Source organism: Sminthopsis crassicaudata, chromosome 3 (assembly GCF_048593235.1).
Source record: "Sminthopsis crassicaudata isolate SCR6 chromosome 3, ASM4859323v1, whole genome shotgun sequence".
NCBI lineage: Eukaryota > Metazoa > Chordata > Mammalia > Dasyuromorphia > Dasyuridae > Sminthopsis > Sminthopsis crassicaudata.
In genome coordinates, this window is record NC_133619.1 from 577,877,777 (window position 1) to 577,904,253 (window position 26,477).

The following is a 26,477-nucleotide window of genomic DNA, read 5'->3' on the forward strand; positions in this document are numbered from 1 at the left end:
CCTACTCCTCCTACACACGTCACTTCTCCTTCTTTGTCCCACCAATCAAGTCAGCACAGAATAGCTGGAGAGGGTCAACCTTCAAATAAGTTAATTGGGAACTGTCCAATTGGCAATTAGTATCACGTGCTTCATTATCCAAGTGCATTGCTCAGTTCACTTATGCATCATGTAAAAGTACTCTGGGACACTGGAACTCATGAATTGAATCAGCAGATAGAGATAAGGCCCCATGATAATATCATCACTCCTAAATTATTTGACTGCATTCACTAGTTTTTGTTTCTACCAATCAGAAAGATCCAAAGAAACTTTTCCTAGTAGAATGGGTATTCCATAAGAATATTAATAATTGCATAATTAATTGCTCAATTTGAATGTATTTATTAAAGCAAGTACCTTTAAAACTGTGTCCCTGATCAATTTAATTGTAATTGAAAATCTGGAGGGTACTTTAGATTTAATACTTAGTAATCACAACCACTTCTGTATATGGCCCTTCCTTATGTGAAGGTCTGAGAAATAAAACAGACTTCTTGAAGTTCCTTGGTTCTATGCCAAGAGAAAAAAAAGCAGGACTGAATTGAAGAGCAGGTTTTAGATATTGTTCTTCTCTAGATGTTCTATAGAAAGAAAACAAAGATGGCTATACTGTAGTCAAGGGGCAGATCCACACATTTCTGAGTAGCAGTTGTGTTCAGTCATTTCATTCATGTCCAATTTCTCTTGGTCCAATTTGGAATTTTCTTGGCAAAAATACTGGAATGGTTTGCCACTTCCTTCTTCAGCTCATTTTACAGATTAGGAAACTGAGGTAAACAGGATTAAGTGACTTTCCCAGATTCACATACCTAGTATTTAAGGTCAAATTTGAACTCAGACCTTCCTGACTTCTGACCCTGCATTCAGCTCTTTTGCAGATTAGGAAACTGGGGTAAATAGAGTTAAGTGACTTTCCCAGATTCACATACCTAGTATCTAAGGTCAAATTTGAACTCAGACTTTCCTGACTTCTGACTCTGCATTCTATCCAGTGTGCACCTACTTACTCAACTATTTGTTATTAATGCCCTAATCTCTATTTTGTTCATTTGATCTTGTCAACAAAAGTCAATTTATCATACACACACAAACACACACACGCACACACATACACACATGCACGCACATACACACACACACACTCGGATTCTCTTCCTTCTTATTCACATATTATCAAGAAATCTCTTGCCTCCAAGAATTTTTCATTAAGATCCCCCAAAGAGAGCTAGAGGACACCGTGAGTAGAGCACTGATCAGAAAACCTTAAGTATAAATCCAGTTACTTTCTACTTACACGACTTGAGCAAATCACTTAATGGCCACATGCCTCAGTTTCTTCATCAGTAAATGAGGATAATAAAATCATCTCCCAAGGTAATTGTCAGGATATAATGAGATGATAGTTGTAAAGCACTTTGAAAGATTTATCATGCTGTATAAATGCTTGCTATTATAGTTCACTCCACAACCATTTATTAAGCATCTACCATCAACAATGTGAGAAGTAATGCTACATAGTGGATGGAGCATCAGTCTCAAGTCAGAAAAAATTAGATTCAAGTCTGCTTCTAATATATACTGGTCATGTCGTTGGTCAGATCACTTCTCCTCTTAGGCTTTAGGCAATTACCAAAGACTACCAGGGATAGAGACTTGCCAAACTTCTATGGTAGAGGAAGTTTTCCTATAAGGGAATTCCCTATACCAATGAAATCATAAGTCCAATATCCATCCCCACCCTATGTGCAAACCTTAGTCAATAGGGATACAAAGATTAAACTATGTATCTAACCTCAAGGAATTTGCATTCAGCTAGATGTTACAATTTGGATAGTATTTTGCTGTTCTTACTAGGAATAAAGAGATTGAACTTAATTTGTGACACCATTACTTCCTTCTCTTTTTAAAATTTATTTTATTTTCAATTCCAATTTAATTTCTCAGACCTTCACATAAGCAAGAATGATATACCGAAATGGTTGTGATTCCTGAGTATTAAGTTTGTAGTACCCTCCAGATTTTTAATTACAATTAAATTGACTGGGGGGGGGTAGAGTTTTAAAGGCACTTGCTTGAGTAAATACATTCAATTTTTGATTTCCAATTCAATTGTTTCAACAAAACAAGCATTTACAAAAAGAAAATAAAGATTGCACATGAAACTGGAAATCCATCATGTATAATTTCTATTCCCTCTAAATATAAAACAAAGTTATCATGGTTTTTTTTTCCTTTTTTTTTCCTTTCCCTCCCACCATCCTATCTGAGAGGTGGCTACTATTAGACACAAATAAGTATACACATACACATACATAATGTAAAATTATTCTATATATACTTCTATTTGTCCATTTTTTCTCTGAATGTAGGCAGCATCTTCCCCCATCTGTCCTTTATTTTTAATTTATATATTAATAATAGTTAAAATGACTTAGTCTTACAAAGTCATTCTTAATACAATAGTATTACTGTATAAAAATGTTCTCTTGGTTCTGCTCACTTCATTTTTAATCATTTCATGCAATTTTCTTCCCATGTTCTTCTAAGATCAAATATTTAGCCCATTATTATAATACAGTAATATTTCATCATAATCATATACCACAACTTGTTCAGCCATTCCCCAATTAATGGCATCCTTTACCACCACAAAGAGAGGTGCTATAAAGTTTCTATTCACATACAGTTATAATTATTTTTTCCCTCCATCTTATTTTTACTCAATTTTTTTACCAGCCTCTCTTTTTACCCCGTTACTGTTAATTTATCTTTTCCCTCTTCTTTCCCATTCCCCTACTTTATCCTCCCATCTGAGTTTCTTTATCTCTTCCCCCTCCCAAATCCCAATCCATACACCCTTTTAAAAGTTCTTTTTACCTTTTCCTACCCAATTTTGCCTTTTTAGAATCACTCTCATAATACACAAATTAGTCCCAATTTTTTTTCAAACTATCTTATTAATGGTTAGTTTTAAAATACAAGTAAAATACATTAACAGAGAATAAAGAGTTTGATTTTAATGAAAGTCTTATCAGTCATTATTCTTTTCCTTATATTTTTTCTGTATCTTTTACATTGAATTTTCTAATGAATTCTGGTCTTCTTATTAAGAAAAACCTGAATGTCTTTCAATTCATCAAATAGCCTTTTTTTTATTCAAGATTATACTCAACTTTGTTGGGTAAGTTATTCTTGAATGCAGCTCCAGTTTTTTTACTCTCTGAAATATAATGTTTCAATACCAATAGTCTTTTCAATAGATACCATTAGGACTTGTGAAATCCTGACTATATTTCTGCAGTATTTAATTTCTTTATTCTTGTTGCAATTTTTTCTTACTCTAGGAGTTTTAAAACTTGGTTATAACATTCCTGTAAGTTTTCCTCCTGAAATCCCTTTTAGGTGGTGAACAGTAGATTTTTTTCTATTTCTCTTTTACACTCTTGTTCTATAATTTCAGGGCAATTATCCTTAATAGTTTCTTACAAAATTGTATCTAGATTCCTTTTTTTACCATAATTTTCAGATATTCTTGAACTGACAATTTTTATCATGTCTCTCCTCTATCTGTTCTCCAGATCAATTGTTTTTCTAATGAGATGTTTTAGATTATGGGTTTTTTCCCCAGAGATTTTTTTGGTGTCTTATAATATTTCTTTTACACAATTCTAGTTTTGAAAGAGTTATTTTCTTCCTTAATATTTTAGACTTCTCAGCAAAATCACTTGGTATTGGCTAAGAAATAGAGTAGTCAGTAGAACAGGTTAAGTTCATATGACAAAATAAGTTAATAACTATAGTATTCTAGTGTTTGACAAACAGAAAGACCCCAGCTTTGGGGATAAAAACTCATTATTTGACAAAAACTGCTGAGAAAATTAAAAACTAGTATGGCAAAAAATAGGCATTGACCCATACCTAACATTGTAAACCAAAATGAAGTTGAAATAGAAGAACTGGAGTTAATTACTGAACACAAAATAGATAATTTTGATTATATAAAGGTAAAATGTTTTTGTACAAATAAAACTAATGCAGACAAGATTAGAAGGGAACAATAAATTGGGAAAACATTTTTAAATTCAAAGGTTCTGATAAAAGTCTCATTTTTAAAATATATAGAGAACTGACTCTAATTTATAATTCAAGCCATTCTCCAATTGATAAATGGTCAAAGGATATGAACAATTTGCAAATGAAGAAATCAAAATTTTTTCTACTCATATGAAAGGATGCTTTAAATCACTATTGATCAGAGAAATGAAAATTAAGACCACTATGAGGTATCACTACACACCTTTCAGATTGGCCAAGACAACAGGAAAATATAATGATGAATGTTGGAGTGGTTGTGGGAAAACTGGGACACTAATACATTGTTGGTGGAGTTGTGAACTGATACAATCATTCTGTAGAGCAATTTGGAACTATGCAAAAAGGTTTATCAAAATGTGCATATCCCTTGATCTAGCAGTATTTCTACTGGGCTTATCCCAAAGAGATTTTAAAGGAGGGAAAGGGACTCACATGTGCAAAAATGTTTGTGGCAGCCCTTTTTATAGTGGCAAGAAACTGGAAAATGAGTGGATGCCCACTAGTTGGAGCATGACAGAATAATTATGATATATGAATGTTATGGAATATTATTGTTCTATAAGAAATGATTAGCAGGATGATTTTAGAAAGGCTTAAAGAGACTTACATGAATTGATCCTAAGTGAAATGAGATCCAGGAGATAATTGTACACAGTAACAACAAGATTATAAGAAGATCAATTCTGATATAAGTGGCTCTTTTAAACAATGAGATGATTCAGACTAGTTCCAATGATGTTGTAATAAAGAGAGTCAATACAACCAGAGAGAGAGAATTGTGGGAACTGAGTGTAGATCACACCCATAGAATTTTCACTTTTTTTGTTGTTATTTGCTTGCATTTTATTTTCTTTCTCATTTTTTCCTTTTTGATTTGATTTTTCTTGTACAGCAAGATAATTGTATAAATATGTATGCTTATATTAGATTTAACATATATTTTATTATGTATAACATAAAAAACATACATTTGGTCACATCATCTAGGAGAGGATGTGGAAGGAAGGGAGAGAAATTAGAATACCTGGTCAAAACCTTGTCAAGGGTCAATTTGAAAAATTATTCATGCTTATGTTTTGAAAATAAAAAGCTTTAATAAAAAAGATTTTGGACTTCTTTTTTTCCAAATGGCTAACATTCTGTTCATATTTTTCATGGATTGCTTTTGTTTTTTTCCTATTTTTTCCTTGATCTCCCTTATTTGATTCTGAATTTTTTTTAAGTTCTTTCAACAACCCTTTTTGAATTTGTGACCATTTGATAATCTTCTCTGGTGTAGAAATGACTTCTTTAGCTCACTATCTTCCCTTAGATATGAACTCAAATCTTTTACATCAAAGTAGTCAGGTTCTTTTTCCTTTGCTTTCTCATTTGTATTTGTATTTATTTTTAGCAATTTATTATTATAACTAAGTTTTATGTTACCCTAAGCTTCAGGTCCTTTTTTCTGTTATTTTCTGAATTCTAAGGACTCAACTTCAGTGATTTCTCTCCACCCCTAAACCACAGCTAGAGTGCCCAGTTCCCTGGCCTGAATATGTTCTTGTTCCCTGCTGTGCTATACTCACCAGGAATGAGCTCACTCTTCTTTACCCATAGCCACAGATTTGGATCACTTTTGATCAGCACCACTAGACCTGACTTCTAAAAACATCTAGAGGTCCTTCAATCTTCCCCCCTTCAATCATTTATCGTTCCTTAGAAGAAAGTCTCTGAGGTAAAAATTCATGAGGTGAAATTTTTTGAGATCTAGCCTTCTTACTGGCAGACCTGCTTTAAAGTTTACTGATTGTTGATTCAGTGGAAGTGTTTATATTCCACTCAGACCAAATTTCTGCTCCTGGGTGTCTGAGGTCCTTCCAAGTTGTCTTAGAAGGACAAATGCTTTGCCCCTTTATTTTTGCTGCTCTACATTATGTAATGATGATTTCCTATCTATTTGTGGAGGAAATCTAGAAAGCCTAGAAATTTCTCACTTACTCCACCATCTTCTTAGAATGTCAATATTTTTGAAGATAGAGATAGGGACTAGAAAAAAAATTGCCTCTAGCACTTTCTCCATATCTTAGAGTAACAGAAACTTGCCTAAAGCCCTGAGAAGATAAATGAGTGGTGGAGAGTCTCTTAGTATGTATCTGAGATAGGGGACAAGACTTTAGGTGTTTTGATTCCAAGACCAGCTTTTTATCTACTACCTATGATGTAAGGCAACAAGCATTTATTAAATGCCTACTATGTGCCAGGCATTGTGCTAAGTACTAGGACTAAATGAAGGCAAAAGCAAACTCTGTCTTCAAGAAATTTATATCCTAATGGGGACAAAATGACATTCAAATCACTATATACACACAAGGACTGGGACAGACGTCTTCCAGAACATGGAGTTTTAGCTGAGACTTGGAGTAAGACAGAGAAACTAGGAAGCTGGGAGTTCAAAGCAAAAAGGGATAGTATCCCAGGCATGGAGAATTGCTGGCAAAAAGGCATGGAGTTGGAAAATTGTCAAGATACAGGGATTTATGCCATGTCACATTGTCTCTGTTTCCTATTATAGTCATTTCCCTAAGAATGTGTCTTCTGTTTCCTTTTTATTTTCAGTCAATCCATGTTTCTAAATAAGATTTGAGAAATAAAATTAGGAAGAACCCATTAAAAGAAATCTTCTTTGAGTTGATAATCTCATATCACCACCAATACCCCCAATTGTAAGGGTGATGATTTTTATTATTTGCTTCATATGCAGTCATCAAGGGTATAGCCAATGGTGTTCTGAAGCTGGTTTATATCGATCTGTGAATGCTGAGTTTTAAAATTTCAGTGTTTATTTTCAGAAATCAACAAATGCTGAAAATCAGGTCTTAATTTATTATTTCATTGATTGACTGGACTTCAGACAATGATGAAGAACTTGTTAATAATGAAAATTAAATTTAGAAAACTAAGTTGTAAGTACATATTTTTTTCAGAGGGTTGATTGTTAAATATTTACTAGAACATCCTAAGTCAGGGTGGAGAATGTTACAGGCAGATTCTCAAATGTTTGATATCAGTCTCTAATCATTTCTCTAAAACACACTAGTTATATCAGCACTGAAAAATGTCAAATTTGATGTCCTCAAGATTGCTGATGCCAGCAAAGTGATTTACCATTCAAATTTACATGTCTACTTTGAATAAATAAATCTGAAAAGGGTGGAGAAGTGGGTTTTTTTTCCAGCATTGCCATGTTTCCAATGGGTGTATTTCTTTACTTTTGAGAATAGAAAAGGGAAAACTGAATAGACTATGATATATGAATAGAAATCAGATTTAATGAAAATCCTTTCACTTTATTATGCTATTATTCTAAACTAAATTCTACCAAACACATTTAAACACTTACAGTTGGGTTATATATCCTCTAGAAAATAAAGTCATTAGCATCAGATAGAAAAATAGATAATGGGTTTCCAGAAGAGCAGACTGAACAGCAACAACAAATAAAAGCTCCTCAAGAGCAGAGACATACTGTTTTCACTTTGTTCAGCAATGTGTACAATGTTGTAGTTGTTCAGATCCATCATTTCATGACCCACGTGGGGTTTTCTTAACAAAGCTACTGGAGTGGTTTGCCATTCCCTTCTCCAGCTCATGTTATAGAGGAGTAATTGAAGCAGAGTTAAGTGACTTGCCCAAGGTCAGACAGCTAGTAAGTGTCTGAGGCTATATTTGAACTCCGGTCTTCCTAACTCCAGGCCCAGCATTCTACCCATTGTGCCATCTAGCCCTTGGCACAGTGCCTAGCACATAGTCACTGAATTAACAAGCATTTATTAAGGCTTACTTATGTGGCCAGACACATAGAAAGAACTCAATAAATTTTGTGGCATTGAATTGGACTGAATTAGATTGAGAGGAAAAAAAGAATACTACAACTCAGGATCTGTTTATGCATGGGTTACTTTTGCATAAGACTATCCTATCCTAATTTGACTTTCAATCTCATAATAAATGCCGAATAAGAATATTTTATAAAGACACAGAACATTTTATCTGAATTTTCCGTCCTATTTTAATTATGTTACTACTGCAGCTGAACAATTACACTAAAACTTCAATACTGTGTCCTTTGATGAAAAAGTAGTTTTCCTGTTTTGGTGCCATTGGATAATTGTCTAACCATGAAAATATCCTTATGTTAAATATCAAGCCAGAAAATTCCAGAATCAAAACTTTCCCAACAAAATAGGTATGATCAGGGACATTCTCTATGTCTAAAAGAATTACTGGGGGAGAAAGGCAATGCCTTTCACAATAGATTTTGTTCTTAATAGATTTTCCACCCTGAGATACTTCCATGTATGGATCCCATTTCTGTGTCTTGAGGATGTTCCAAGCTGCCTCTTCAGTCCAAGTTGCCTGAGATAATTTCCTAAATGTCAGCAGTTTCATAGAGTTTGGCACATTTCTAATTTTTCTGCTCAATGTCATTACTTCATCTTTCAGTCAGTTTGAGCTATGAAAAGAGCTATGGTCACTCTCTCCACACCATCCATGACCAGTGGTCATCTCTGAGCAGAACAGAGGGGCTAGACGCAGCATCTGTGCTTGTTAAAGTTAAGGCAGCCCAAGAAAACTCAGTTTGAACAAATGAGAAAAGTAAACAGAGATTCTTAAACAAAACAGTTATATACCAACTAGAAGTAAAACATGTTCAATGTTAGATGATGTGGGCTGTGTCCATAGCCATATAGTCTAGCCACTTTGGAGGCCAATTATCCCAGATGTTATAATAACTATAGTGATTTGGATATATGGTGATTCATTGGGTTATAATAAACCCCATAGAAACAGCCAATCTATTTGCCAAGAACCTAGAATTCTTCTATTTATGGGTTAGCTTGTGGGGAGGGGATGGCCATACCTAGGAGAAGGAATGGAAGAGATTACAGGACTAGTAATCAGATTTATGTCACACTTCTGATACTTATGAGTTCTGTAGCCATAGTCAAGTCATTTAATTTCTCTTAGCCTCAATTTCCTCATTTGTACAATAAGTATAATAATAGTTTTACAACTATTTCACAGAATTATTGGAACAAATTATGTAAATATGTTGTTTTCACAAATGTTAAAGCAAAATATTAATGCTATCTACTGTTATTAGGATAGGGACCTTTAATTTCCTTGGTATAGAGAGCTAGCAGAAAAGAAAACTTTGACTAATTCAGACCAGCATCTTCTCTGCAATTTATAAAGAGAAAACAGATCCTCAGAAACTTTTAGTAATTTGTCATAGTCACACTGTTAGTAGTAAAGAAGCCAGAACACAAACACAGCTTCTATTTCCAGTTGCAGTGCCTTTTATAAAAATAATAATAATAGCAATTCTCCCATCTTATGGTTCTGAGCTGTACTGTATTTTTTTCCTCAAAGTGAAGAGTTTTGTAGGTTTTTTTTCATGATTGTCACACAGTAAAGTCCAGGCTTGGCATGAGAGCAGCTACCTTGTAGAACATAACCAAGATGAAGGAAGCTTCTTTTCGAATGAAGGGAAACGGGATATAAATGTTCTTTTAGGGACGACTGTGTGCAAAAATGGGATAAAATCTGCTAGTTCTTTTCTCCCACCACCCTCATCATCTTTTCTTCCCAATGAACCAATTTTCATTTAATAATTTCATAACGTTGGGGGGGGAGGAAGAAAAATAGAGTCAGGGTATTACCAGAGTCCCAGGACTCCTAAAGGTTCAGAAGATGTGTCAAGCTGTTGTTGTCCTTTTGAAACAGACATCATCACTCAAACTCTCCTGTGTTTTCTGTACTTCTGATCTCAGGCAGTTTAAAGAACAGCTGGACATACAAGTGATCCCCAGAGACACACACAACAAAAGACATCAGAATTTCAGACACAACGAAAAGCCACCCAAGGACATCTGACCCCTGGAGCTACACTGCTCCATTATGAAGAAATCCCACCAGGCCCTCTCATGCATCCTCACTCTAAAACCTTGCATAAGGTAGTTGAAGTATGATAAGATGTTGGATCTCCCTGCTTTTATATGCCATCTTCAAGCAACCTCAAAGTGGAAAAGATGCTGGTACCCACATTGTGATTGTTTCCAGTAGGTGCTATTTTCTTGCTTTCACAGTTAATTGCTTGGTGATCTTGGTAATAATTATGATTATAATTAGCACTTTTCATTCATACACTATGGTTGCAAATATAGTTAATTATTTTATTCTCTTATTCCGTCTTCCTAAAATAATTTAAGTTTTAATTATTTCCAAATTTTCAGTAATGACTTTTTTCCCCTTAAAGTATCAGCAGATGATTTGGGAATGGGAAAGAGGAGGAAAGCATTGGCTATTGTTACAGAGAAGAAAAAAATGAATCATAAGTTGAATGAGATCCAAGAGCCTTTAGCTCAAAATCTTCAAAATCAAAAAGTATCTTTTTAAGAATAATGAAAAATCATCATTTTTTTTTTCAAGATAGATTGTCCTGTTTTGTGATAATGTTTTCTACATTGTTTCCACAGGAATATCCTTCATCATCACTAAAAAACATATATCAAGGATTTATCTGAACTAGCATTTCAGTAAGTACAGAGAAAATTATTCCAATGTAGTTTCTATCTTTTGAAAGATTGCAACCCAAGACCTTAGTGTAAATAAATTCATAAAAACTGATGCAATGTACAAAATAAAAACATTAAGTTAAAAAATCAAATTTGGGCTGGGGGAAGATTTCACCTTTCCTTTCATTGTTCAAAAGAATTTCATAGAAAAGGTTGATATTTAAGAAAATTGGGGAAATAGTGCACTATTTGAACATATTTAATGTTATTTCAATATGGTTAAAAAGGTCTTGGATAGTCTCCATCCGAATATGAAAATTAATGCCTTTTTGGACTTAGGGAAAGTGGGTAAATATGATTAAGAAGAGAGGGAGTAAAGACACCAGCTTCTGGGATAAGAATGCACAAAAATTGTTGTGGAAATTGGAAAATAGTATGGCAGAAACTAGGCATTGACCAAGACCTAACTCTCTATACCAAGATAAGGTCTAAATGGGGTCATGATTTAGACATAAAGAATGATACTATAAGCAGATCAGAAGAACAAAGGATAGTCTACCTCTTAGATTCATAGAGAAGGATAGAATTTATGGTTAAAAAAAACTAGAGTATATTATGAAATGCAAAATGGATACTTTTGATTATATTGAGCTAAAAAAGGTATTGCACTAACTAGTAAAACTAATGCAGACAAGAGAAGGGAATGTAGAAGAGTAGTAGAAAATTGGGAGAAAAATGTATATCCAAAAGTTCTGATAAAGGCCTCATTTTTAAAATATATGGAGAATTGACTCAAATTTATAAGAATGAAAGCCATTCTCCAATTGATAAATCGTCCAAGATTATAAACAGACAATTTTCAGGTGAAGAAATTAAAACCTTACTAGTCATATGAAAAAATGTTCTAAATCATTATGGGTCAGAAAAACGCAAATTAAAATACCTGATGTACCTTAGATTGGCCAAGATTACAGGAAAAGATAATCATAAATGTTGGAGGGGATGTGGAAAAACTGGGACACTGATAAATTTTTGTTGGAGTTGTGAACTTATCCAACCATTCTTGAGAGCAGTTTGGAACTATAACTAAATGGTTATCAAATTGTGCATTCCATTTCATCCAGCAGTGTCTCTACTGGGTCTGTATCCCAAAGAGATCATAAAAAGGGGAAAGAATCCACATGTGCAAAAATGTTTGTAGCAGCCCTTTTTGTAGTGGCAATAAAGTAGCAACTGAATGGATGCCTGTCAGTTGGGGAATGGGTGAATAAATTATGGTCTATCAATGTTATGGAATATTTTTTCTATAAGAAATGATCAGCAGGATGATTTCAGACAGGCCTGGAAAGATTGTCATGAACTGATGCTAAGTGAAATTACTAGAACCAAGAGAACATTGTACACAGCAACAAGATTATACAATGATCCATTATGATGGATGAAGCTCTTTTCAACAATGAGGTGATTCAGATCAATTCCAATAGACTTGTTAATGGAGAGAACCATTTTCACCCAGAGAAAGAACCGTCAGAACTGAAGGTGGATCAGAACAACATTTTCACCTTTTTGTGGTGCTTGCTTGCTTTTTATTTTCTTGCTTATTTTTTTTCCTTTTTGATCTGATTTTTCTTATGCAGTTAGATAATTGTGGAAATATTTAATAGAAGAATTGCACATGTTTAACATATATTGGATTATTTATTGTCTAAGGGAGATAGTGGAAGGAAATAAGGGAGAAAAAAATTGGAACACCAGATTTTGCATGGATGAATGTTAAAAATTATCTTTGCTCATATTTTGATAAAAAAAGCTATTATTTAAAAATAAATAAAATCAGTACTCTATTAAAAAAAAGAAGAAGAAGAAAAGAGGGAGTGAGATGAGAAGAATTCTATCACCTACATCACCATGACTCCTTCTAGGAATGAATGAAATAATAATCTATCCCTACCACTCTATGCATCTAGGAAATACAGGTTTAATTTCAACAATATTTCTGTTCCTAAATAAGATTTTTGTGCTTATTTTAGATCATATTATAAAACACAATTATTAAATTGTAAAATATACCATACATTGCTCTAAACTGGAAATAAATACAAGCAAAAAGAGAGAGGTTCCCTTCCCTTGAGGAACTTATATTCAAGTAAAAGAAGAATGTACCTTCACAGGGGCAAAATGGAAGATTCCAGAGAGTCAGTTAAGCTATTAGAAGGGAGAATGGCCAGCGGGGATACTTCCTAAACTGTAAGTTCTGACAAGGAATTCACCAGTCAGAAAAGGAGACTAAGCAAATAGAGGCATTTCCTGTGTGAGAAGACAGCCAAAATGGTGAAAACACAAGAGAGTCTGGAGCTAAATTAGGTTAAACAACTGTCTCCCAAAATCAGACCCAACTCAATACAACTTGATGAAATGAACAGAGCCAATCAATCAATAAGCATTTATTATGTGCCTACTATGTGCTTATCTCTAAAAGTGCAAATATAAAAAGTGAAAGAATTATATTTCAGAAGTTTATATTACATCAAGGAGACAACACATGTAGTTAAGTTTATATATAAAACAAGTAGTCAATTCATCAAAAAATATTTATTAAGTACTTATTGTGTGCCAATTTCTATGCTAATCATTAGGGATTTTTTTTTATAAATGTAAAAACAGTATTTTCAAAAAGGTCATATTCCAATAAAGGAGGAAATATGTAAGACAATAATAATGACAATGATAATGTAGCTAAGAAAGTTGGAAAACTCTCCTATATATAAATATTTTTAAACTACAATCTCCTTGATTTCTAATCCTAACAATGGTACTGCAAAAAGAAGTTTTGTATGTATACATCTGTGTGTGAGCTTAGGAGAAGTCCTTTCCTCCATCACAGCAGTTGGGGCTTAGATATTCATGATGTCTACTCTTCTTACTAAAATAAAATCAGCTAGTAAATAAGATGGGGCATGGGATAGAACATGATGAAAGTAAGAGCCAGAGCTATAGCTACGATGCTACAAACAAAACTTTGACACTGGGACACCAAAATTTAAAAGATGACGGTCCTTTACCAGAAAAGAAAAAAAATGAGATTAGCATCCGTTGGCAGAAGTAATTTATTAAAATAGGAAACTACCAATGCACTTTCTTCCAACCTCTTCTCAACAATTGGTTGTCATGCTTCTGTTAAGTAAGCTTTTCCTGACCTGTCTCTATCTTGCAGTACGGAAACTTCCGTAGCAGCAATGTTTCAGTGTTCCTGGACCTCTCTCCATCTCATAAAATTGTATTCTGTATCTTTTTCCTCAGGTCCAAATTTGGCAGCCTCTGGAAAGAAAAGGGAAAGCATATGATCTGGTATAAATTAAGGCTTCAAAAGCCTTTTTGATATACAATTATTTGCAAGAAAAGATTACAATCACTACCTTACATCTACCCATTCAAAATATTGAATATTAAAGACCATGACAGACTGATGACTCAAGTTCTGCTTGAGATAATGCCTAAGGAGATAATTCTTCCTTGGCCTTCATATGCACTTTCATTTGAACTTTTAAAAAGATCAGTAAACAAACCCATGGATCACAAATTCACCATTGGCACATTTATTTCTTGAATTCTTCTTAATTGTAACAACTTTTTCTCTTCCCCTTAAGTCCACACTTCAATGACTTATCATGCCAAAAAGGTAAGCATAAGTTCTTGAAGGTTATAAGATCAAAGAACAAAATCTGCCAATGTCTGGCTAATCTGGAAAGTTTTTGACACTAAATTGCATTTTTGCCCTTAAGGATGAGCACCTTACAGAGGATCAGCACTTAATAAAGTTCAATTAAATTGTAGAGGCTTGTCAAAGGAAGTTGTCATTCAGTCATTTTTCAGTCATGTCAACTCTTTATGACCCTATCTAGGATCTTGATAAAGATACTGGAGTAATTTGCCATTTCCTTCTCCAGCTCATTTTACAGATGAGGAAACTGAAGCAAACTGAGTTAAGTGCTCAGGGTCACTCAACTTTTAAGTGTCTGAGGCCAGATTTGAACTAAGGAAGATGAACCCAGCACTTTATCCATTGTGTCACTCAACTGCCATATCAAAGAAAGGTTGTACACCAAATATTGTTGTTGTTTTGGTGATTTATAGTAATTGTTCACTAAGGGGTTGAAATCTGATGAAAGAGTAACCAAATAGTTCTCATAAATTATTTTATTCATTTATGATTTAACAGTATAGGAAAGTAGGATCATAGATCTGAAAGAGATTCCAGCAGCTGGAGGGTCCGGTTTCCTCAATTTAAATGTAATGAAATTGAGACCCAGAAAAGTTAAATGTATTTGCCCATTATCACACTGGCAATAAGTGCAAGGGGTAGGATTTGAACCCAGATTCTCTGACTTCAAAGTCAGTGGTTTTCCACTGCAACACTCTGCCTCCTAAAAATTCATCAGCTATTCAATATGCTCAAACAGGTGTTTTCACATAAGGGATACAAATTTCCCTGGAACCAATTACTTTGCAACATTTGTCACAGTTTTAGGCTTTATACAAAGACAATTAGTAACTATAGTAGTATTTTAAATTCTTTCATCTAATCATATGATAGCTGAGTTATATTTGCTACCATTCAAATAATGTAAGAATTTTTAGGTAGGAAAAAAAAGGAAAGGTGGAGAGGGAAGGAGGAAGAAAGCAACAAAATCATTACTTCTGCCACTATAAAGTGATGTGTTTTCTGTAATACTTATAGGAGTAGCCAAAGAAGAAAGAATAATATGGACTCTGGAGGAAAGAGGAAGAAGCATGTAACATTTGATCAGTGTAGAGTATGACAATATAAGAAACAAAGCAGAAAGAAGTGACAGAAAATGGAGAAAGGACATAAATAGGCTAGAGCCTGGGATGCCAGACCAAGAATTGGTGATGTTTTTAGCAAATAAAGAAATTTTTTAAAATAATAGTTTTTTTAAGAACTCCAATGCACTATGCATCTGTAACTAATTATAATGTAATATATGGTTGAGAAGGGAAGAGATGGGATGTGAATGGGGGATAATAAGCTGTGTTGTGTACAAGTATATATTGTGTGGTTATACAATATGATACACAAATGGATCTGTAATCTCATTGATTTGGAAGTTTTCTCCAGGACTATTAGAACCCATTCATGCATGCCTATATATTCTTTATAATTCTTATCTAGGTCTCCACATAACTTTATGACAAAGAGCTCAGCCATTATCCATAAACTTTCCCTGCTTTTTTCTTGATATTGTCAGAGAACTAATGGAGCACTATGTCTTTCTATCTGTTGTCTCTGATCCTTATCATAAGACCAACCTATCTTTTCTTGCTATCCTATAACTCATTAGTAATACATTTAATTCTAACTTTTCTTTTGAGTACCTCACTGGTTGCTGAGGCTGAAGCTGTCTTATCACTCTCACCATTATTTTCTCCACAATAAATCATATTCTTTTTAATATGTTGAGGTAACCCAGAAACTGTTTAAAAGCCAAGAATAACTGCAACCCTCTCCCAGGTCCCTAGCTCTGTTTCCATCACTTTCCCTGATACTGTGCAACCATCATCCAGGGGTCAATATTGAGGAAGAAGGTACTTACTACCCCTGACACCACCAACACTAATCACCAAGAATTCCAAGAATAACATTCCCTCACTCCATATCACCATTCCTGCTTTCAAATAAGCCCCAAAATCCATCTTCCAGGAAAGTAACCTTTATAAATATATGACTTTATAGGTACTACAGACCCACTTCACTAGTAACCACAGTTATTAAAAATCCAAAAAAAAATTTCTCACCACCACAGTACTTGTCATCATCAAATGCCTTAATGAAAGAGATATGCTTTCATCAATGGAAAATACATTAATGAGAGTATATCACCATTTGTCTTGCACAGAACTTTTAGAACATTAAATCTTTCCATCAACTTATAAATCAATCAGCCTACAAGCATTTATTAAGTGCTTATTCAAAGAATAGAGCCAAGAAGATGGAGTAGCAGGAAGAAGTACAGCTGAGTCTCCTCCCTCCTCCCCCCCCCCCCCCCCCCCCCCCCGCGCAACAATTACTTCACTAAGTTCCAGAAAAATCAGAATGATCATAAAATCAATTCTGATCATAAAATTCAAGGGGGGAAATCATAATAATTCATTTTCCTATCTGGCATCAATCAAAGAAGAGAGGGGATCTTGTTAAAAGGATCTCAGGGACAGCTTAGGCTAAGAACCTACAAGTTTTTAGTGATCTGTTTTAGGGAAAGGTCTCTTCTTCTTTCCTTCTCATCTGAACTCTGTTTCTGATCTGGATTTGGGTAACATACCAATGGGTTTTCTCTTGTTTGATCTTCTAGAAGAATATTGTTGATATCAGCCACTACATCATCTTGAAAGCTCTACAAGTTCAGAGTGGCTTTCCTATTGCCTGGGATTCCTACCCTGGTTATTCTGTTGCTGATATCAGCTTGAGCTGGAATTAGAATTAACACAAGAAACATTTGGTTTTACAAATCTGAAAGGAATTGTCCAAAATTTCTCTTCTGACTCCTTAGATTTGCAATGCACGTTTTTCATGTTTCCTTTACATATTTGTCATTTATCAGTTTGTATTGCTGCAGCACCCCCTTGGGGATATATGATGGAAGAGTCCTTCCTGCCAGCTAAAAAGATTTGTTTAATTGTCTGCTAAGCCAGAACAAAGTGTACATATTAAATGGATAATTCCTACCTCCATATCTCTCCTTTCTATTGGCCTATAAAAAAAAGATAATTTTCTGAGTTACTGTTGGCACTGAAGAATGTCCTTCCCTACAATGGCCAACCAATGAGTGCATACACTCCTGGGTAAATTATTGTTTATCATGAGCTACTTCTTGTTTGTGTTTTTTCTTAGATAGATGGTCTTGTGAGATCTCCTAAAGTAGTTAGTATTGTCCCCCTTCATGCTGTGGAAGAACTGAGAGAAGTTACCCATAAGAAAACAACTATCCAAAGAATATAGTTGACACTGACTGAATTACCCTCAATGGAAATGTAAAAGCACCAATAAGCACTCTTTTTACAAGGGTCCCAGTAAGTCTTCCATAATAACCTTTTAACTAATTTTAATTATTCTATGATGCTTTACTACTTGGCTGTTCCCTTCCTATTCAGGAAATTAAATGTCCATTGCATACCTGATTCAAGTTTATAATCCAGGTACATTTTTTTATGTCCTCTCCTCCAGCTGGGCAGTTCATTTTAGAAAAGATTTGAGCCAAAAATTGAATTGTTCCTCAGGAATCTGAGGTGGGAGTAGAATTGAAGCACTGGAAGTCTTGTTTCCCTATTGACAAACAATCGACAAAGGATAGACATTGGGGAAAGTTGCCATCCTTGTGGCCTTTGGCTAAGTGGGACTCTGAGTTCCATGTGTGCCAGACCTCTATATATTTCTGTATATCTCCTCCATTGTAGTGGTCTAATTAAATGTTCCTTGAAGGTTCGAGCTTCCTTCTTGTCCCTTACTGGATCCAGTTCTAACACTATCTTATCCTTGATACCTTCATTAGCTCATTACAGATGGAAAGCACCAAGGGCAGAGATCCCTTTGGGGCAAAGCTTTGGAAAGCCTTACAAATAATCAGCCTGTTCTTTGCTGGTCATTGTGTGCTATCTACTAAGCTGTTGAGTGATTAAGTATTCAGAGGGAGTGTCTGTACATGCTGTAGTGTGAGCCCTCACTTGGCAGAGATTCACTGCAGCTGAATTCAATCACGACTTCTGAGATTGGGTTTATCCTTCCTGTTAGTTCTTTGGAAAGGGCTTGTGGCTTTTATATAAGCTGTAGCAAGGTATGAATCCAACACAGGTGCTCTTCAAGCTTTGTTCTGTCAAATTCTGTGATACTGAAATGAAGGGTTTGTTTAGGTTTACACTGCTGTTTGGCATGAACACTTTGAAAGCTTTTCAGAATATGTTCCCAAAAAGGAGGCTATTTCCAAATCCACAAATGACATAAAGCATGTTCCTTTGACTAATGTTTAACAGCTAGAGGAGTTTCAAAGGGCAAACAGATTTATGTGGCTTTAAATGTCTATCTTGATCTAAATATATCTTCCCAGAAAATACCAGGCTGATAAATTATTTTTTAGGTTAATGAAATATAATAATTCTGAATGTTTGTGTAATATTTTACAAATAAAATAATGCGTGTTAACATGAAACAATTATATATATATATATATATATATACACACATATATATATATATATATGTGTGTGTGTGTGTGTGTGTGTGTGTGTGTGTGTGTGTGTGTGTGTAAAATACATTTAAAATGAGATGTGTCACCATCAGTTACTATCAGGTAGCATTATGTAGAAGAAAGAAAGCTGAATTCAGCATCAAGAAAGATCTGTTCAAGTTCCATGTCTAACAATTAGCAAATCTGTGACCATAAACGAATTATAGAAGACCTTGGTATCTTCCTCCATAAAGTGCTATTTATTACCTTTTGTGTAATAGCAAGGAACTAAAAATTGAGTGGATGCTCATCAGTTGAGGAATGATTGAATAAGTTATAGTACATGAATGTAATGGAAAATTGTCCTATAAACAATATTATGTATATATACATATATACATATATATAATCTATATAATATATATATATAATCTATAAAAGTAATCTATAAAAATTAATCAGCAAGCTGATTTCAGAAAAGCCTGGAAAGGCTTACAAGAATTGATGCTAAGTTGTAGAGGGCTGAAACTCCAAAAAGGTATGTTTGAATCACACAACCAAGCACTTATGGCTAATTACCTATTCGATGTGAGACAATGACTATATTAGCATATGTTTGGATAAATGGCTCTTCTCACTGTTGGTGCTTACTGGATGTTTGGTGTTAAGGTAATCAGAGGCAAGGATTGGAGGCCAGAGGAAGAGGGACCAGAGAGTCACTTGGTGGCAGGAGGAGGAAAGAAGTTGGTGAAGTGAGTGGAACCAAGAGAACATTGTACACAGCAACAAGAAGATTATGTTATGATCAGCTTTGATGGACTTCAAATGATGGACATCTGAAATGTTTTTTCAACATTGAGATAGGAATCTCAATAGGCATGATGGAGAGAAAGATTCATCTGCATTCAGAAAGAAGAAAATGGAGACTGAATGTGGATCACAACAAAGTATTTTCCTCTTTTTATTATTGTTTGCTTGCTTTTTTTTCTTCCTCATCTTTTCCTTTTTGATCAGATTTTTCTTATGCAGCATGACAAACGTGGAAATATGTTTAGAAGAATTATGCATGGTTAATCTATATTGGATTGCTTGCTGTCTTGGGGAAAAGGGAGAAAAATTTGGGAACACAAAGTTTTGGAAAGGTAAATGTTGAAAACTATATTTTCATATATTAGGAAAAATACTATTTAAAGAAAAAAGTTTGCTATAACATAACTATATGATTATTAAAAAGGATCAAATGACATAGAATATATAAAACACTTTAAAATCTTAAAGTGATACTATGTTAATAATTATGTATTTAAAACACCCTGTACTATGCCCAAAGGACTATCAAATTGTACATATCCTTTGATCCAACAGTTTCTCTACTGAGCTTGTATCCCAAAGATATTATAACAAAGGGAAAAGGATCTCATGTACAAAAATGCTTGTAGCAGCTCTTTCTGTAGTGGCAAGGAACTAGAAAGTGAGTGGATGTTCATCAGTGGGAGAATGGCTGAATAATGGAATATTATTGTCCTATAAGAAACAATCAGCAGGATGATTTCAGAAAGACCTGGAAAGACTTACATGAACTGATGCTAAGTAAAGTGAATAAAACTAAGAAAACTATGTACACAGTAGCAACAAGATTATGTGACAATCAACTCTGATGGACATGGCTTTTTTTCCACAGTTAAGTGATCTAAGGCAATTTCAATAGACTTGTGATTGGAAAAAAGCCATCTACATAAAGGAAGGAAGACTATAGAGAGTGAATGTGGATCACAGAATAGTATCTTCACCTTTGTTGTTGTTGTTTGCTTATTTATTTTTTTCTTTCTCCTTTTTTCTTTTTTTATCTGATTCTTCTTGTGCAGCATGATAAATGTGGAAATATATAGAAGAACTGTCCTTGATATCTAGGGGAGGAGATGAGGATAGTGAGGGAAAATATTTGGAACACATGATTTTGCAAGGTGAATATGATTTTTCTTGTGCAGTGTGATAAATATGAAAATATGTTTAGAAGAAAAAAATGTTTGGGAATTGAATTGATGAATTAAAAGGAATACTTAATGTTCTCATTCTGCTTTTTTTTTTAAATAAAAATAAATAAGCCTGGAAAGAAATCATGGGGATGTTAGATGGCATAACAATTAAGATGCCAGGCCAAGAATCAAGAAGACAGAGTTCAAATTGAGCTTCAGATATTGCCACTTAACCCCATTTGCCTCAATTTTCTTATCTGGAAAATAAGATAGAGGAGGAAATAATAAAACATCCCTGTATCTTTGCCCAGAAAATCCTAAATAAGGTCACAAAGATTCAGACAAGATTGAAATAACTGGACAACAATAGCAAAGTAATCAAGGCAAGTAGTAATAATAATAGTCCTAATAATATTAATACTGCTACTCCTAAAAACAACAAATAACATTTATGTGATTCTTTTAAATTATTTGCTTTTAAGATTTTATGATTATTTAAGGTGTATAAAGTGCTTTATACATCTATCTCATTGGACCCTCATAACAAACTTGGTAGGTAGATGCTATTATTATTTGAAGAAACTAAGGCTGAGAGAGATCAATGATTATGGCATCACCTCCCTGATGTCATAGTCCTCTTCAAGAATGAAAGACAAACAACAACTTCTGTGAGTAAAGCTGACCCACACAGTGGAATTAGTCTTCCTTCTTTTTTTCCTTCCATTCCTTCCTTTGGCCAAGGTCACACAGTTAGCATGTGAATGAGACCAGATTTCAACTCAGGTCTTCCTAACTCCAAGCCTAGTAATCTATCCACTATTCCACTCCAAATGGATACATGACCTGAACATGAAAACTATTTATTTATTTATATTGTTGGGAGGCTTTTTGGTTATATGAAAGAGGAGATTCTTTGCCTCAGTTGCTACTTAGCCTTACTTATTGAAAGGGTGCGTCCTCAGTCCAATTGAGACCTGTTGAAGACTTTAGCTTAAAAAGGCCCAGGACTGCCATTGCATCAAGGGTTATCTCCAAGCATCAAGATCTATATCTGGGCACCTATCTTAGATGGCTCTGGAGCGGAAAGTGAGGCGGTGACCCTGCTCAGCTCTCCCTCACTGAAATCCAATTTACTTGCATATCATGGCATCACCTCCCTGATGTCATGGTTCTTTTTGAAAATGAAGGACAAATAAGAACCTTTGTGAGTAATTTCCTAATATATAAATGGTTAAGAGATATGAACAAGCAGTTTTCTCAGTAATATGTCCCTAATGGCACCCAGCAGAGATAACATTCCCTGCCACTGTCCCTCAGCATCTAGGTTACAGCAGCAGGAAGCCCAACCTAAAAGAGAAATTTTGGATTATTCTGGCTGGAGGGGAAAAGCTCAGGATGGCACTCTCAGCCTGAGCCAAACAGTCTGTAACCCAACCCAAATGTGCCTTCCCTCTAACTCATGTTACAAAAGCCCAGTTGGAAAGAACAACTTTAAGATACTCCTGGCATGTCCAACATGGCACTGCCAGTCTAAACTAAATGGTTCCTGAGCCTAGATTGACATCTGTGGATGTAGATCAAAATCCTAGTCCAGGAGGATCATTTCCAGAAGTTGTGGCTATGGGAATCCAGCCAGAGAGAATAGCCCCAAGGCATTGCAGGAGAATCCAGGAAAATATTACTGATCTTTGCCAACTAGCTGCTGGAGAAAGGCTCTAAGCAAAATCCAGCTCAAGTAGTTCAAGAAATTTATGTCAAAAACCAAAACATAAGTAGTTCCTGAGGCAGGCAGGGCTACTAGTGACAAGATAAAGTCCTTATGCAATCCCCAAAATTTTTGAAAGAGAGGGCCTACAAGGGATTCTTGGAAGAGTAGGTCAGAAAATCCCAAACTCTCCAGATTTCCACCACAAACAAGACAAAATTGTTCTGTAGGGTGTATGTAGAGTGGCAAAAACAAATAAGAGTTGAAGCAAAACAATGGTCCTCCTGGGATAATCTGAAAAGATTCAAAGTAAGATGCCAGGACAGAGGTTTGATGGGGGTAAGTATAAATACCTCCAGGCAAGTTCCAATGAAACAGCAAGCAGTGAGTCCTGGAGCTAGGTGGATTGGGAGGTGGCCTTGGCCCCAGTCATAAGAACTTTCATCTTCCAGACAATGTGAGGAGTCAGGAGTCTGAGTCAGGGAAAACTGAAAGAACCTCAGCTGATCAGGAACACTAGGACTAGTTGTACTGCTATGCCATGAGAAGGAACTAATACACACCCAGGGAATGCAGAAACAGTAGGGCAGGGACATTGATAGCTGTGGGCACCTATTGAAGGATAAAGTTTTTGGTTTGAAAGTTTCAGGCCAGAGGGAAAACCTGAAGGAGGACCTGAGGCCAGAAGCATTATCTTCCCCAGGACTAAGTGATTGCACCAAAAGTCAGCTACTAGTAAAAAAAAAAAGATGAACAGGTAAAAGAAAAAGAACCATAGAAAGTTACTAAAGAATATAGAGAAAGCTAGGGCTCAATTTTAGAGGAGGATACTGAAGTAAGTAAGTAAAACCTCTCCTATCCCCAAAGGAAATGTTAAATGTTCACCTACCCAAAAATAATTCATAAAAGAATTCAAAAAAAAAAACTTTAAAAATCAAATACTTCACACAAATAAAATCAAATTTAACAACTGGAAAAATTGCTCATGAGTAAGCCAAGCTAAAAAAACAAAAATTATAAGTATACCTAAATCAGTCTATTTATTCAGTTCCATACCAATCAAATTACCAGGAAATTACTTTATAGAATTAGAAAAATGATAACAAAATTCATCTGGAAGAACAAAAAATCAAGAACTTCAAGGGAAATAATGAAAAAATGCAACTTGCCTTATGAATAAGGTTTACTCTCTCAAAAAAAATAAAAGAAACAAGATTAAATGGACCTTTTTAACATGGGTAAAATAGTATATATCTAAAACCAAAGCCAGTATTATATGCAATGAAGAAACAATGGAAGTCTTTCCTATAAGATGAAGGAAAAAGGAAGAATTTCCATTGTCATCACTATTAGTTAATATAGTTCTGGAAATTCGAGCTATAATAATAGCCCAAGAAGATTTTGAAAGAATGATCAACAAAGAAATAATATTATTGATTTTTGCAGACGATATGATGGTTTGCTTAGAAAAACCTAGAATCAATAAAAATAATATAATTAATAACTCCTGTAAAGCTACATAGAAAAAGAAGTTCCATACTACAGAATGCATATAATATGTGAGTCACATGTACCATGGGGGTATTCTTCTATAGTTTCAAAAAAAGACAGAATAGATACAGCTAGCCTCTTTTCACCCCACCCTTCTTTAATAGAAATTAATTCCTTCAAAGAGCAGAAATAAAAGGTTGAGGCTAGAGGTTGCTCCGCTCTCATCAGAGAGAGAGAGAGAGAGAGAGAGAGAGAGGTACCAGACTAGAGTTATATCTATGGTCTAGAAAATTGATTCAATATAACTTCTAATCATTTTGTCTTTATTGGGGATAAAGGGATCCCCAAGCTCTTTATCCTCTGTTGGATTCTTTCCCTCCTAATGCCACTATTGAACATAAACAGCAAATAGCAAAGAAATCAATTTTTCCAAATCACAGCAAAACAGAAATCAAAGAAAGTATGCAAAGGAGAATATATACCAGACTATACAGAATGAAAGAGCTTTCCTATTGGGAGCAAGGTAACTCATTTCAGCTGAGAGAGTTCTAGGTCTCATCCAAGGGGAAGATTCCAAAATCTCTAGACTAGCAATATAAAAACAGGAACTTAGTAGACTGTCAATTCTTCTCATGAATTTGCAGAATCTTTTCCTTCAATGACCTTCAATATCCTTCAATATAGTGGGGTTAACCTCTTCCATTTTCCCTTTTGATTATGGCATCCAGAAACATCTGAAGTGACTTAGAGCTAAAAGATTTCTAAGTAAGACTTGAAGCTTAAAAACTCATTCATGGGATTGAAAAGATTGGAGTTCTCTTAATCTTACCAACTTCTCCCTAACTTTCACACATTCACATCTACCAGTGAGGAGACTTTGGGCTTTGATATAAGAGTTACTTTCAATATCTAAAGCACCCCTTACCAATACACCCACAGGAATTGTATGAATTGTCAAATTCAGAGTTCAGTCTAAGAAAGACAAGCAGAATTAGGTGCAAACAGAATGTCTGCTTTACTTCTCTCAAATTGGCAGCATGCATGCAGAGCTGCAGTTGGAACTAAATGCATGATTAGACAGCAAGGGTTAAAAACACAAAAACATCAAATTGGGGAGGAGTTAACTGAATTATGGCCCAATCAGATTCAGCCATTGGTCCTCTAAACTGGATTGTTTCTCAGAAATTAGGACACCCTCGGGGTACTAGAAAATTAGTCAAAATGAAAGGTCTCCAAAGACCTCTTAGTTCATTGGAGGTAGGCATGAATCAGTTCTAGGTTCAACAAGTGAACATTGCAAAGGATCTTTAGTATGTTAAGCTGTGTCACAGGATGCTCAGTCTACTTCTTGATTGGCTGATTCTGATTCCCAGGTCAGTCCAGCTCCTCTGAATAGGAAGAAAGCTTAAGTAAATCAAAGTGGTTAGTAAAGTCATTAACCATACAATTTTCATAGAATACAACTTTATAGAAATGAAAACAGACAATAATTGGAGAGAATTGATTGATCCTGATTGAGCCATGGTAATATAATAAAAGGACAATGCTACCTATATGATCCTGAGCAAGTTACTCTACCCTGTTTGCCTATTTCCTCATCTGTAAAATAAGCTAGAAAAGGAAATGGAAAATTCCTGTATAATTTTTGCCAACAACACTCCTAATGAGGTCATAGTCAGACATAATTGAAATGAATGAACAATAACAAATAAATATTTAAGAACAAGAACCATTCTCCAATAGGAAAATAGTCATTAGATATGAACAGACATGTTCAGAGGAAGAGAAATTCAAGAATATACATATATATATAAAATATTATATATTAATATATTATATTATTTATATAACATCATTATATTATTATATATCATGATATATAATAATATATTAATATAACAGAATATATATTATCAATTCATATAAAAATGATCCAAATTATTAAGAAAACCACCCAAGAGTGACCACATGGTTTGCTAAGAAGTATAATTTTCCCAGCCAAAAAAAGAGGTAATATGTCATTACTATGGTGAGGATAGTGGCAGTCAGAGAGTTGTTAAAAATCCCCTTTTGGTCAGCACACAGGTTCAACGTGAAAGAATAAATGAAACTTGAAATATTGTAAAATGGAAGTTTACTGTTGGATAGGAAGCCAGTTTTTTGAAAAAATTGACTTCTTTAGTGGCAAAGTCCTTTAGGGAAATGGAGGCTGGCATTGAGAAGAAAATGCCTTCTCAGTGGGCAGGGTCCTGCTTTGGACCTTCTGCAAAGAATGAGTTCAGAAACTGCCTTTTAAAAAGGAATCTTGCGACTCAGGTTTCAGATTGAAAAGAAAGCCAAAGTCCCCAGGCCTAAATGCTTATCAATATCT

The 26,477-nt window shown here is 34.7% G+C and overlaps 1 long non-coding RNA gene across 1 annotated transcript in view; it reads left to right on the top strand.

Annotated features, from left to right (window-relative positions):
• Positions 1–26,477, top strand: part of LOC141559830 (uncharacterized) — a 50,762-nt gene that overhangs the window by 532 nt on the left and 23,753 nt on the right. Inside the window, exons 2-5 of the long non-coding RNA XR_012487579.1 lie at positions 10,659–10,718; positions 19,604–19,881; positions 19,964–20,076; positions 20,800–20,898. This is a non-coding gene — a long non-coding RNA (uncharacterized LOC141559830). The remainder of the gene's footprint in view (positions 1–10,658; positions 10,719–19,603; positions 19,882–19,963; positions 20,077–20,799; positions 20,899–26,477) is intronic.